General features: G+C 49.7%; 1 protein-coding gene and 1 long non-coding RNA gene across 3 annotated transcripts in view; one reads left to right on the top strand and one right to left on the bottom strand.

Annotated features, from left to right (window-relative positions):
* Positions 1-1,364: 1,364 nt before the first annotated feature.
* Positions 1,365-2,782, bottom strand: LOC115512881. The gene is made up of 2 exons (XR_003968531.1): positions 2,291-2,782; positions 1,365-1,946 (listed from the first exon to the last, which is right to left on the bottom strand). It is a non-coding gene; the product is annotated as an uncharacterized LOC115512881 (long non-coding RNA).
* A 256-nt stretch (positions 2,783-3,038) lies between these two features.
* The window catches only part of RNF4 (ring finger protein 4), a 30,992-nt gene continuing 20,807 nt past the window's right edge, over positions 3,039-13,223 (top strand). Inside the window, exon 1 of one of the 2 annotated variants that reach the window (XM_030314355.1) lies at positions 3,039-3,165. The gene's annotated coding sequence lies outside the window, so the exon portion shown is untranslated. The remainder of the gene's footprint in view (positions 3,166-13,223) is intronic. The other variant, XM_030314356.1, reaches the window with a different exon arrangement.

Genomic DNA, 13,223 nt, shown 5'->3' with positions numbered 1-13,223 from the left:
CCCCTGGAAAGAGGACCAGCCAGGAGAGATCAGGTCCAGCTGATGCTGAGAAAGCACTCTCTGGACCACCCAGGGAATTCACATCCTGCTTCAGTGTAATTTCTGCATAAGTACAGCCAGAAGACCCTCACTGACAGTACCTGAAACTCACTTGGGCTGGGGTTCTTTTGAGATAGTTAACGAGCAGATTCTCAGACCTCATCCACGGGGATTTGGCTGGTCTGATGCCCAGGAATGTACATTTAGCTGTGTGGCACTTGGAAACAATAAGGTCCCAGTCTCTTCTCTAAGCTAGAAATATTCAGGGCCACAGGCATTATCTGGGAGGGAGCCAGGGATGTCCACACCACAAGTTCAGTGCCAAGTGATGTTTGCAGGGAACCTGAAAGCAGCTCCTGAGCATGAAAAGTGATATTTGTTGTAACTTTGTTTTTCAATATCACATCGTTTATTTTTCACTCACTTCAAATTTTATTTCGATTTTTTTTTAGGGAGGCTCTGCACCCAGCGTGCAGCCAAACGCGGGGCTTGAACTGATGACCCTGAGATCAAGACCTGAACTGAGATCAAGAGTCAGACTCTTGATGGTTCAGTCGATTGAGTGTCTAACTTGATTTTGGCTTGGGTCATGATCCCAGGGTAGTGGGATCAAGCTCTATATCAGGCTCCACACTGAAAGCCTGCTTAAGATTCTTGCTCTCTCCCTCTGCCCCTCTTCCCCAATTGCACTCTCTTTCTCTCTAAAGTAAAACATAATAAAAATTTAAAGAGTCAAGATGTTTAACCAACTGAGTCAGCCAGGCGCCCCAACTTTTTTTATTTTTTTAAGTAGGCTCCACGTTCAGTGTGGGGTTCAAACTCATCGCCCTGAGATCAAGAGTCACATGTTCTACAACTGAGCCAGCCAGATGCTCCCAGCATCACACTACCTGATGTATTAAAGTTACAAATAGAAAACCCTAGCTATTCTTTAGGCTGTGAAATTCAAGTTACTAATCTTATCTATAAATCTGTAACTATCATTTTGATTAGCTGTGTATGGTTGGTTCCACTCCTTTAACATTTTGAATTACATTTTAACATGCAGAATCTAAACTTCTTTTTTTAGCATTTCCGTTGTCTGCCTTATCAAGTATTTAAAAATTCTGGGGCGCCTGGGTGGCTCAGTTGGTTAAGCGTCCAACTTCAGCTCAGGTCATGATCTCACGGTTCGTTGTTGGAGCACCACATCAGCCTCCCTGCAGACAGTACAGGGACTGCTTTGGATCCTCTGCCCCCCTCTCTCACTGCCCCTCCCCCACTCGTGTGGGTGCTCTCAAAAATAAATAGTAAAAACGTTAAAGAAGTATAAAAATTCCTAAAGATACATTAAGGTCTCATTTATCTTAAATTTGTAAATTTCCTTTACTATTCCAATTATGATCACAAACTAAAGTCTTGTACCTTCCAACTTAGAATCACTATCAAAATCAATGTTTCAAACTCAACATGTTTCACACAGAATCAGACTTATTGGATACCCTACCATACCAAATTCCTTTACAATTACATGAGTATCAAACAACAGAGATTGTTTGTAAACTCAACACAAAACAATTAATGCTCTGGCTTTGATCTGCCTAATTTCCATACATGACTCAATCTTCGGGGGAGAAGACCCCCTCCTACTAAACTGTCCATCCCAGGCTTTTGGAGTGACATCCTCATTGCCTGAGGGTGTCCAGGGACCACCCGTGATGGCCATGACCTGATCTGGGTACTCTCAGAACAGGAGGGACAAGCTAGGCTTTCTATTGCCAAATCCATGTCCAAGTGCAGTTCTGGAAGCTGAAGTCAAGGAATCCACCACCGGCTTTTCACTCCGGGTTCTGATCTACAGCCCCTCTCAGGGCCTGGCATGCACCTGTGCTGGTCTGTGTGGAGCCCTTCAACCGTCCACCTTCTTCCTGTGAGGCAGATACTGTACAGTGACTATTCCCGTATAACAGGTGAGGGGACTGAAACGTGCTTAAAACAACCGAGCATTCAAACTCAGACTCGGGCAGTAAGGGTCCAGAGCCTGTATTCTTAACCCCCGCGAGTTGCACCAGACGCCCCCGGGGGGGGGGGGGGGAGCTCCAGGCCTCTGCCTGGGCCCTGGCCCCTTTGTGGGCCAGAGTGCTCCTCTGGGGGTGCAGTCCTTCCTTTCCTCGCACCCATTGCCCTCAGGATAATCCAGACTCAACCTGGCATCTGGGTCCTCCACAGTCTGACTCTTGCCTCCCCCCCCACCCCACCCCCGACTCCCCACCTCTGCTCCTCGCACAAAGGGTAGCCTGCAGTCTCCTGGGCATGCCAGCCTCTCTCTCCCCACCCAGGCTACCTCTTCTGAGAACTCTCTCCTTCCTTCTAGTCCTTTCAGTTCCCAGCTCCGAGGTCGCTTCCTCCAGGGGGCCCTCCCAGACGTCCTGGTTCAGTGCCTCCTCCGGGTTCCCGCAAAGGGGCCAGGCTGTGCTTCCTTCCAGTTTTCACTGCCAGCCTAGTAAACAGTCCGGGAACACTGGGACCAGACGCTGGCCCACGACCTGGCACGTCGGGTTGCGAGGGCCCTGGAGTTCCTGCAGATTCAGGCCCGGGTGTGGGCCAATAGTAGAGAGCTCGGGAGCGTTCACAGGGGAGAGAACTGAGGCCCGAAGCGGGGTGGGAGTGGGCCCGGTACGCGGGCCGCGGGCCGGCTGGCCTGGAATAACGCCCAGCTCCGCTCCGTCCGCCGGCCGCATCCGCCCCGTATCAGAGGGCCCGGAACCGGCCGCCGCTCTGCAAACCACAACTCCCGAGAGGCCTTGCGCACCGAGGGGGCGCAGATCGCCTCTCTCGCGGGAAGGCGGGAGCTTGAGCTCGCGAGCGCGGGCGGAGCCGGAAAGAAGCGCTTTTCAAAGCGGTAATAGATGGTTTTCTTATCCAATAGAATTGAAAACATACCTCCTGCACCGGTAGACCACGGGAGTACGAGGAGCGGCGGCCAATGGGGACGCCCCGGGGGTGGAGCCGAGGCCTCCGGAGCGGAAGTGGATCGCTGCTGAGGCGGCGGCGTCTTGCTGGAGGGTTTCTCCTCCGTGGTTTCCGGAGGTGCTTCTCCGCTGGACTGCGTCGGCGTTGGCTGCCGCCGGGCCAGACCGGCTCCAGGTAAGCCTGGCTTCACGGAGAGGGGGCGGCCAGCCAGAGCCGGGCGGGTGTGGGGTTCGGACGGCTTCGCGGCCTGCAGAGGCCTCGGCGCGGCGGCCCTCCGGAGCGCAGCCAACCCCCCTCGGGCCGGACGCCCGGCCGGGCCTCCCCCGAGCCCGCGAGCCCGCCCAGCTGCCCGCGTGGCTGCGTGAGCCCGGCGCGGCGCAGGCGACGGACGTACGAACGCCTCGCTGAGGGCCTCCGCCGCCCCGGCGGGCTGCGGTCCCAGCGTTTAGTTGTAGCGCAGCTGGAGAAACCGAGGCTGGGGTGGGGGGCGGACGCGCCCAAGGTCACTCGGGGAGGCGGACAGGGCGGCAAGGGCCGTTCAGGGGAGGCCCCGGCCAGCTTTTTGTTCCCCGCTGACGCCGCCTCCTTTGTGTGCTCGCGCCGCCGCCCCGCCATCGTGGGCCTGCCAGTCCTCCCGGGCCGCGTGGCGGAGCCTGCTCGGCCTCGTGGGGCTGGGGGCGGCGGGGGCTGGTCTTGGGAGCGCCCACCTGGGGCTGAGCTCCGTGGGTCCTCAGCTTCCGGTCGCTGGGGACCGCTCGTGCGCTGAAGCCCGCGGCCGGCCCCGCCCCTCGGGCGCCTGCACCCCCACCCGCATCCCCGGCGCGCTGGTGGCCCGGGGGCCTGGAGAGTAATGCGGGTCGCGGTGAGGCTTGAGACCCGAAACGCAGTACTCCCTGTACTCCGCTTTCCACCCTTTGACCCGTCCGGGGAGAAGCCTGGACTTTACCGCAGTAGTCGTTTGGGGGAGGTTTTGGCTTTTGTCTTATTCTAGTCCGTCCCCATCCACATTCACAGTCGTGCCTTCGTTCTGCTTCAAGTTCTCGCAGCCCGATGTAGGGTCTCAGCTCTGCAGCCCTGCACTCTGCTTCGGCTGCCGAAGTGTTGGGGAGGCTGAGGCGGTCTGCCCAAGGTCGTACAGTCGGCGAACTCGTTGACGGCAGAGCTGGTCTGGAACCTCGTTTTCCTGGCTGCAGGACTGGCCTTTGAGTTCAGTGACTAGGAGTTTGGGGGCCACGGTAATGACGGACAGAGACGCTGAAGGGAATCGTTTTGGGTTTTGGGGGGTGTGGTTTTTTAATGGGTAGGGAGGCATAGTGGGTTCAGTTTTATCTACGAGCTTGAGGTGAAATGGGAACATTCAAGTAGAAAGATGTGTTGCTGGTTTTTGCATTGCCTGAACTTGAGTTTCCAAACCAGATTTAAAAATCTTACTTTAATGCGGTGTTCATCAGTCTTTTTTTACAGTGAACTCCCCCCTTTTATATATTGTTTTCCGAATTGATCTCCACGAAATGTTAATGCTTTTTATATAGCATACGTCTTTTTATGTACTGTATGTATATCTTATGCTTTACATAAAAAGAGTGAGTTTTTTCACCCCGTTTGAGAATGTGTGCTTTAAAATTCTAAGCACACCTTTGAGGTCTCCTGTGTGCCAGGCTTTCTGCTCGGGGGTACAGCCCCTTGAGGGAATGAGAGGAATTCTCTGAGGTGGAAATACAGATTGTACGAGAGACGGGACTGGAGATAGAAGCAGGAACCGGCTCGCAAAAGGTTTTTGGTGTGCCCCGAGTTAAGGAATTCAGAATTTATGTTAAGACCAAGTAGGAAAAATTAATAAATTAAGTCCTAAGCAGGGAAGTAATATATTTGCATTTTAGAAAAATCACTGTGCTGTGAGAAGGATGGCTTAGAAAGGGCGGTGAGGCTACTGGCCTCTGGACCAGCCAGGAAGAGAGAAGGGTAGCTTGCTTGGACCAGGGTAGGGACTGGGAACCAAGCTTGGTGCCCAGGATTGCCAGTTGTGGCAATTCTTCACTGGCTCTTTACTTAAAAAGCTGTTGCAAAGCTCATGTCCAGTAGTTTATACTCCCACCAATTTCTGGAAAAGATTTGAGGTGCTACTCAGTGCAAATACATACACAAGGTGATTGGTTTTTATGCTGTATAAAAATGACTTTGTGAGTTCTTTGTGCATATGTTGTCAGTGTCTAATTTTGAAATGATTTACCCCCATCTTTTACTGTCCTCAGATTAGGACTCTTTGAAGGGTAAGGTTGCTTCTGTAGATATAATGGGGCTGACTCCTGTTTATTATTAAGACATAATTCACATGTACGTTCTTCTAACTTATCTTTCCTAAACAGCTTGTTTCTCAGCAGGGCTTTGGGAATTGTAGAGCAAAGCATTTTAAGGTTTCCTCTCTGAGAAGGAAGGCCCGGAGCACAGATACTCCTGCATCCCAAGGTCAGAGTTCAAGTGTGATGAGAAAACACGTGAGGTTAGGTGGGTGAATGCTACTACAGAATTTCCTTTGGAAAGGTTTTGGCATAAATAAGAACTGTTAAGTTTATTATTCATACTGTACCACGCAGGATAGGTAAAGCCTAAAAGTGTTTCAAAATAAGTATTATCAGTAGCTTCCTTGTGTAAAAGAGAAATTGTGAGCCTGAGGTTTCCCTGGAGTATTTTTTTTAATTATGTTTATTTTATTTTTTTAGTGATTTGTACACTCAACATGAGGCTCGAACCCATGAACCTGAGATCCTTTTCTAGCCATTATGTTTGTAGAGATGTTCTTTCCTTTTTTCCCATGATGATGGTGTGTTTTTGAGTCTTTGTTTCCCGATGGTGACTATATTTAAAAAAAAATTTTTTTTTAAATGTTTATTTATGGTTGAGAGAGAGTGTGGGCAGGGGCAGGGGGAGGCAGAGAGAGGGAGACACAGAATCTAAAGCAGGCTCCAGGCTCTGAGCTGTCAGCACAGAGCCGACGCGGGGCTCGAACTCACAGACTGCGAGATCATGACCTGAGCCGAAGTCAGACACTTAGTCTACTGAGCCACTTAGACGCCCCTGCTGATATGTTTTTACTTGCAGTGTAAGACTCCATTTCCGCCATCTCAGAAATTCAGCCTCTTTTCACCTCAAAGGCATTCTCTCTCAGGCATGTAGTGAGCTTGATAGTTTATTTCAGTGGAAGAAAGTCACAGTTTATTTCATCAGCATGTTTATGGTAAGAGAAGGGGACAGTAAGTATTGGACTTGGAATCAGATTGAGCATGTCGAGTGCAGGAGAAGAAGCGGTTAGATTAGGACCACGAGCATGGATCATATTATGGTCCTGTACGGAAGAGCCTGCATCAGGTGACTGACAGCCTGGGTATGAGCCAAGTACAGCCACTTGTGCTTTGAACACTTGTTTGGAAGCGTGATTAGTTCCATCCAACAGGATTGAAATCTCAGGGACCAGTCTGAACGTTACGGGATTCGAGTTGATGTGCATAATTTCACCTGTGAGAGATACTAGATGAACACAGAAAATTGAACTGAGCTGAACCAAGTCACACAGCCTGAAGATAGTACACTCTCCTCAAACATCTACCAGCTTTCTCAGTGACTGTGTTATGAGCCACACCCTTGCACATCTCACGTTTAAAAAATTTCGCCCTACTTCCCAGTAACTCACTGCAAACCTTGTAAAGTACCATAGCTGTATATGTGCATTTCCCGTTTAACTTGTACAGCTGTGCTACCGTTTTTGTTAGGTCCTTAACTTTTGTGTGCATGTGACATTGACAAAGTTTTTTTAGTTGTACCCTTAATTTCATTTTCCCCCCATAAGCTGTGTAGTTTTTTGTATTGTGTGGTATGTTTTAGAAATACACACGTCTGTAACTTCAGATGAGGCCACAAAGGTTAGTGGTGAGTTGGAGAAGGGAGGTTGGCTCTGTGAAGGTGATGGATGTGATTGGGAATATTTGCAGTCTTCTTGGATCTTTTGGAGCCTGGTAGATTTTTGGGTGTTTTGTTTTGTTTTTTAAGCTACCATGTGAAGCCTTTTAACTTTCCCTGACTCCTTTTCCATCTCTATTAGAGCATTGGATCTATTAGTTGGGTGCTTTGCTGTTCTTTATGAAGCATCCCAGGTGCCACATTTGTCCTGGAGGCCAAGGACTGTTGGCTTCCTATTTTACTTCCTAGGGAGAGTGTTGAAGAAGAGTTGAGGAGGGTCTGGATTAGGGCTTCCTCTGCTCATAAACCCAGGTTTGTGGGATCCCACTACCAAGATTAGTGTCTCTCGAGGATTGAGTTTGGCTAGCTCTTTGGTGACAGCATGCATCCATTCATTAGCCAACCCACAGCTGCATCTGCCTTGAGTGGAAGGGAAGGACTTGTGCTGAGGAGCTCACGGAGGAGAGGGGCAGTGCTATTTGAGACCAGCCCGCGTATGCAGTAAAGGAGTTCCTCAGTGGGCACTGCACCTCTGCTCCCTGCTATAGGTATAAGCCGAAGAATCAAATTTGTAAGCTTCTGACGATACCCCCGCCCCCCTTCAGGACCTGTACCTTAGCCCTTTTTTTAGTACTAGATTCGTTCCTCACACACCCTCTTCTCGACTGGATATTGGTTCAGGATTCAGTACAAGCATCTAAGCCTTCTAGCTGGCTTTTTCTGGCAGGCTCTGTGTTCAGGCACCATCCACACAGGCCTAGCACGCCTGCCTCTGTGAGTTTCATGGCCATAGTGACCCTGATCCTGGGGAAAAATGGGAAGTTGTTGATGGCCTCAGCACCTGAGGTTGATACGCTCCACTGGCCTCTGGTATCTTTTCGACCTCGGGAAGGATAGATCCATAGATCCTTAGGTTTCTTTTTGTTGTTGTTTTTTTAAAGCTTATTTATTTATTTAGAGCATGTGTGTGAGCAGGGGAGGGACAGAGAAAGAGAGAATGAGAGAGAATCCCAACCAGGCTCCATCCACTGTACTGTCCATGCAGGGCCCGACATAGGGCTTGATCTCATGAACCGTGAGCTCATGACCTGAGCTGAAATGAAGAAATGGACGCTTAACTGAGCCACCCAGGGGCCCCTTGGGTTTCCTTTGTTATGAACCCTTGCTTGTGGCCTCCGGGAATTGCCTTTATCTGCATCACCAGGCCACCATGGCCTGAAAGAAAAGTGGGTTAGGGGTCATCAGTGGAGAAGCCACTTAGCTTCTCTTCTTTGCCGTCCCAGAGTAGTAACCCTTCTACAAAGGAGTCGGTTGGATGTGGTATCTTTTAATATCTTCCCAGCTGTGAATATCTTCCTGACCAATCACTGGTAACAACCTCATCAGCCATGGCTGTCGGGGAACGAAGGTGTCCCCATGCCCAGGGGTTTCATCAACAGAAAGGTCAACCTAGTGTTTGGGGGGAATTGTTCAAAATCCTGCAGGTAAAGCTATAGAAAATTTTGTAGGAACAGCTTGTTGGAGAAGAGGAGGAGCCACGGTCTACACTGGCTGTGTTTGGGTCCTAGGTGTGTCCTGGAGGTCCCAGGCCTGGATGGGAGAGGCGCAGGGTCCTGCTAGAGGCAAATTCTTTACAGATGTTTCTGGGGCTGTGTCCACCGCAGAGTGCCTCTGAGTGACTGACTAAACCCTGTCAAAGGGTCTAGAAAAAGAGTATTATGTAAAGTTTATCTTTAATTTTTTTGTGTTGTGGTAAAATATACCTTTTATAATGTGAATTATTTGAACCACTTTCAGGTGTTTATTGGCATTAAGTACATCACACTGTTGTGCAACCATCAACTGCCATCTGTCTGCAGAACTTTCTCCTCTTTCCAGAGAGAAACTCGTGTATTCATTAAATAGTAACTTCCTGTTACCCCTCCCTCCCTTCCCTGGCAGTCACCATTCTACTTATTCTCTGTTGCTGAATTTGATGGCTCTCAGAGCCTCATAGAAGGGGAATTATACATTATTTGCCCTTTTGTGTCTTCTTTTACTGAGCATGCCTTCATTGTTCATTGGAGTCTGTGTCTGAATTTTATTTTTAAAGCTCAATAATCTCTTTATTGATGTTTCTTCATAGATTTTCAAAAAACTGAAGTTCACTCTTAATTTTGGATTTTTGCATCTGGAGGCTTGAATCACAAAAGTAGACCATCTCTATATCCAGACAGCTGTTCTTTTTTTCTTTTTGTCTAGTAGAAGCAAAAGGCTGTCCTTGAGGGGTCCTGTGTTAGGAGAAAAGGAAAGAAGTTCCCTTGGTGACATCACCAAGCAGGTGTGATGGTCCTTGGTGCTAATGCTCCTTTCAGGCCTCTGAGACTTTGATGATTGCTGGTGATGGCTTCATCAAGGTAATAAAATACATTTGGAAAGAGCAGCTACTGTCTCTCCAAGCCTAGTGTGGTGCTTTCTCTTTCTGTCACATCCTTTCATCTAACTCCTGCAAAACCCCCAGGGGAGACCAGTGGTCAAGGCCCCTAAGCCTCCCTTAGGAATAAATAACTGGGAGAGGTCTGCCCCATTACCTCTGTGCTGGCTTTTCAGCCTGCTCTAAGCCTAAGCAGGAGTGACTAGCTACATCCTGCCAAGCAAGTCTTTTCTAGAAATGAAATGACCCTCGAGATCATGACCTGACCAAAATCAAGAGTCAGACACTTAACCAGCCGAGGCGAATATTTTTCTTAAGTACTGAGGCCCAATTGCTGATGTGACAGTGTCATCAAGGTTCCATTTAAAAAATTGGGGGGGGGGGTGCTCCTGGCTGACTCAGTGGGTAAAGCATGTGACTCTTGATCTCAGGGTCATGAGATCAAGCCCCACATTGGGGGTAGAGCTCGCTTACAAGCTTTGAGGGGCGCGTGGGTGGCTCAGTCGGTTGAGTGTCCGACTTCAGCTCAGGTCATCTAACGGTTCATGGGTTTGAGCCCTGCATCGGCCTCTGTGCTGACAGCTCAGAGCCTGGAGCCTGCTTCAGATTCTGTCTCCCTCTCTTTGCCCCTTCCCTGCTCATGCTTTGTTTGTCTGTCTGTCTGTCTCTCTCTCTCTCAAAAATAAACATTAAAATTTAAAAAAAAAGCTTTGAAATGAAAGTTATTGGCAGGGTTTTTTTTTTGTTTGTTTTTTTGTTTTTTTTTTTTTACTTTTTTTGAGAGAGAGGGAGTCGGGGAAGGGCAGAGAGACAGGGGGACAATCCCAAGCAGGCTCCGGGCTGTCAGTGCTGGAACTCACAAACCATGAGATCATGACCTGAGCTGAAACCAAGAATCGGAGGCTTGACCTACTGAGCCACCCAGGCACCCCAGGTATTGGCAAGTTTTAGTGCTCAGGCTCAGTCCCCCAAGAGGGCAGGCCGTGCTGGGCACTGGTACGTTGCCTATGGCCTTGGGTATTTTTTACATTCTTTACAAAATTACAAAAGCTGTTGGTTAGTACACAATGCTCTTTAAAACATTCTTGATTTTTAACACATGTTCCATACGTGGTTCTACTTTTGGAATTCCATTTATGGAAATACTTAAAATAACACGGCAATGATATGTTTATGGTTTTAAAAGGGGAGATATGGAGTAGACAGTTGGTACTAGCCAGTACCCGATTAGTCACTGATAAATGGGTGTTTCCCTGATGAAATCCTGTAGGATTTGTGCTGCTTTCTCTCTGCTTGTACCACGCCAGCATAAAGAGGTTGCCCTGGCTGGCTCATTCATACTCACAGGAGACTGCGTGTGTGTCTCATAGCCATTTAGGAGTTTACAGTGAGAGCTGCTTGTAGTTGTCGCACAGAATGAGTGGCCCGATGCGTCTGCACATCGTCTCCCCGTAGAAAAATGCACAAGGAGCCACCGAAGAACCAAGATGGCCTGGCACTTGTGGAACCCGCCTGGAGAGTTAGGTCTCTGATGTCTGTGGGTAATTGTGCCGGCCTCTGCTGCCTGGTGGTATGAAGGAGGGCTCCCACACCCTGGGCTGCACAGAGCTGCTCATCCCTAGATCTCCCTTGGGCACCCTGTGGACCTACACTTGGGTCTCTGGTGCACCCCTGGCCCGCCCCTCCTCTGTGGACTCTCCCTTTCTTGGCATGGGAGGACCAGCTCTGGTCTCACACTGACTGCTTCCTGCCTGCCTGGCTGTTTCTAGCCATTTTGTCTGTAGACGTATATCGGGTACGCGGTCACGTGTGTCACTCCCACTAGAATGGGGGGGGGGTGTCATTCTCTGAAGTGTCACTGATGACTTCATGGGAAAAAAATCCATCTCTAATAAGGACAGAATGAGTAGAGCCTTCAGTCTGTACTGGCCTCGATAGCTCCCTCCCGTCAGGCTGTCCTGTCTCCCACCCACCACCTCCAAGCCACACAGCTTTCTTCTTGCCTGGGGATCTTAAGTCTTCTTACCTCCTCTCTGTCTGCTTTCTGACTGGTTCAGCCTCCCGCTGGCCCTCAGAGCACATGGGTGACAGGATCTTTAAATGCAGCTCTCTATGGAAAAGCCTCGGTTGTCCTGCCCTTGAGCTGTGTGGGTTAAGAGGCGAGTCATGATGGGTCCGTTCACCCTTGCTGTCTTCTGCCCTCTCCAGCCACCCACACAGTCCCTGCCTGAGGCATTCTTCTCCCCTTCTGCACATCCGCCCCCACCTGGTTTGTTTCTTGAGTAACTCCTGTCACTTTGGGCCTCCACTTGCTTGGTCACCGGTGAGCACCTTCCTGTCGCCCGGCCTGTTGACTGCTGCTTCCTCCCTGGAACACAGGCTTTGTCTGATGCCTCCGGCTTCTCTCCAAGCTTTGTTTCTGACTTTTTATTCTGCTTATGGGCTCTTGCTCTACCTGACTCCCTGTGTTTAGAGGTTTAAACACAGTCTGAAACCTCTACCTCCACTCCAGTTATCTCTCCTGAGTTTTTTCAGCTGCCTTGGACCTTTCTACCTGGATATCCCACATCCAGCATTTCTAAAACTAAAACTGTCTACCGTCAACTCCTGTTTCTTTTCTCCCTTCCCTGGTTCAGTTTTATGGCATCACTCCTGCCAAGTAACCAGCTAGATACCTTTGTATGTGTGGTCCTTACCCTCCTATCAGAGCTTTAGGAACTCCTGGCATCTGGCCTTCCTGGCCATGCCCAGTGTCATGCTCTACCCCCGTCTTGTCTTAGTGGCAGGGACACCATTAACCACTCCACTTTGCACAAGGGATCAGGCTGGGTACAGGGTAGACAGACAGTGTCCTGCCCTCACAGCACTTAGTCGAGTGAGGGCATGTGAATGACTTCACGGTCTGCCTTGGGAACCGAAGGACCGTGGGCCGTCTGCTGACTTGGGGTGCTGGTATTGTTGGAAGGACTTTGTTTCTGGATATAGTGAATTCGAAAACCTGGAAAACATCATCCATTTTCCAGATTACTTCTAGAATCAAAGACACCTGATTCTGGCATGGTATTTATTTAATAGTGTAGGTTCTGGTGTCACACTGTCCTGGTTTAAATCCAGGCCACTGTTTGGTGGTTGTGGATTTGGGGCAGGTTGCTTAATCCCTGACCATCCTTAGCTCTCTCATGTGTAAAACGATAACCTCAGTAGCACCTTCCCCCTTGTTGGGTGATGGGACCGTTACAGAAACTGTGTTTGGAAAGCACAGTGGTTTGCACACGTTAGAAGTAATGTCTGGGCTTCAGCTGTTGTTAGTCTCACTTTTATTCTGATGGCCTCTATCACCTGCAGGATCCAGAACACTTTGTAGGCTGTGGAGGCTACCTTCCTGTGAGCCCTGCCTTCCCCGTCCAGACAGGACACTTCCACACCCGCACTCTGGTCTGTTGGGTGCCCTCTGCTTCCCACCTCCGTTCCCTGGTGGATTTCCCGAAGGCCAGCCTTCCAACTCCCTATGCTCTCTGAACACTGTTCTTCCAAAAGAAGCGGAGAGATTGGAAATGAACTGCTGGGCTGGGGCTGTGGGAGGTGGTTTCAGAGAGTAGAGGGGGCGTGCAGGCCAAGGGGGTGGGGGTGCCTCTGGGGCAGCCCGTAGGACAGGTCTTGACCATCCTTGCAAGTCTAAAAAGTAACCAAGTGGGAGGCAAGAGGCTTAGGGAATAGCCCAGGTGTGGGCTTTACTTTATTTGCCGTCTCTCAGCAGGCAGATCTCCCTCCTTGCCTGTCAGTGACGTTTTTATCAAAGATTCTTCTCAATTCTGAGACACACCATGACGTAGGTGACTTCCCCCCCAAACAGCTGCATCATGGT

This window comes from Lynx canadensis, chromosome B1 (assembly GCF_007474595.2).
Source record: "Lynx canadensis isolate LIC74 chromosome B1, mLynCan4.pri.v2, whole genome shotgun sequence".
Classification (NCBI taxonomy): domain Eukaryota; kingdom Metazoa; phylum Chordata; class Mammalia; order Carnivora; family Felidae; genus Lynx; species Lynx canadensis.
This window is presented reverse-complemented; position numbering and strand designations above follow the sequence as displayed.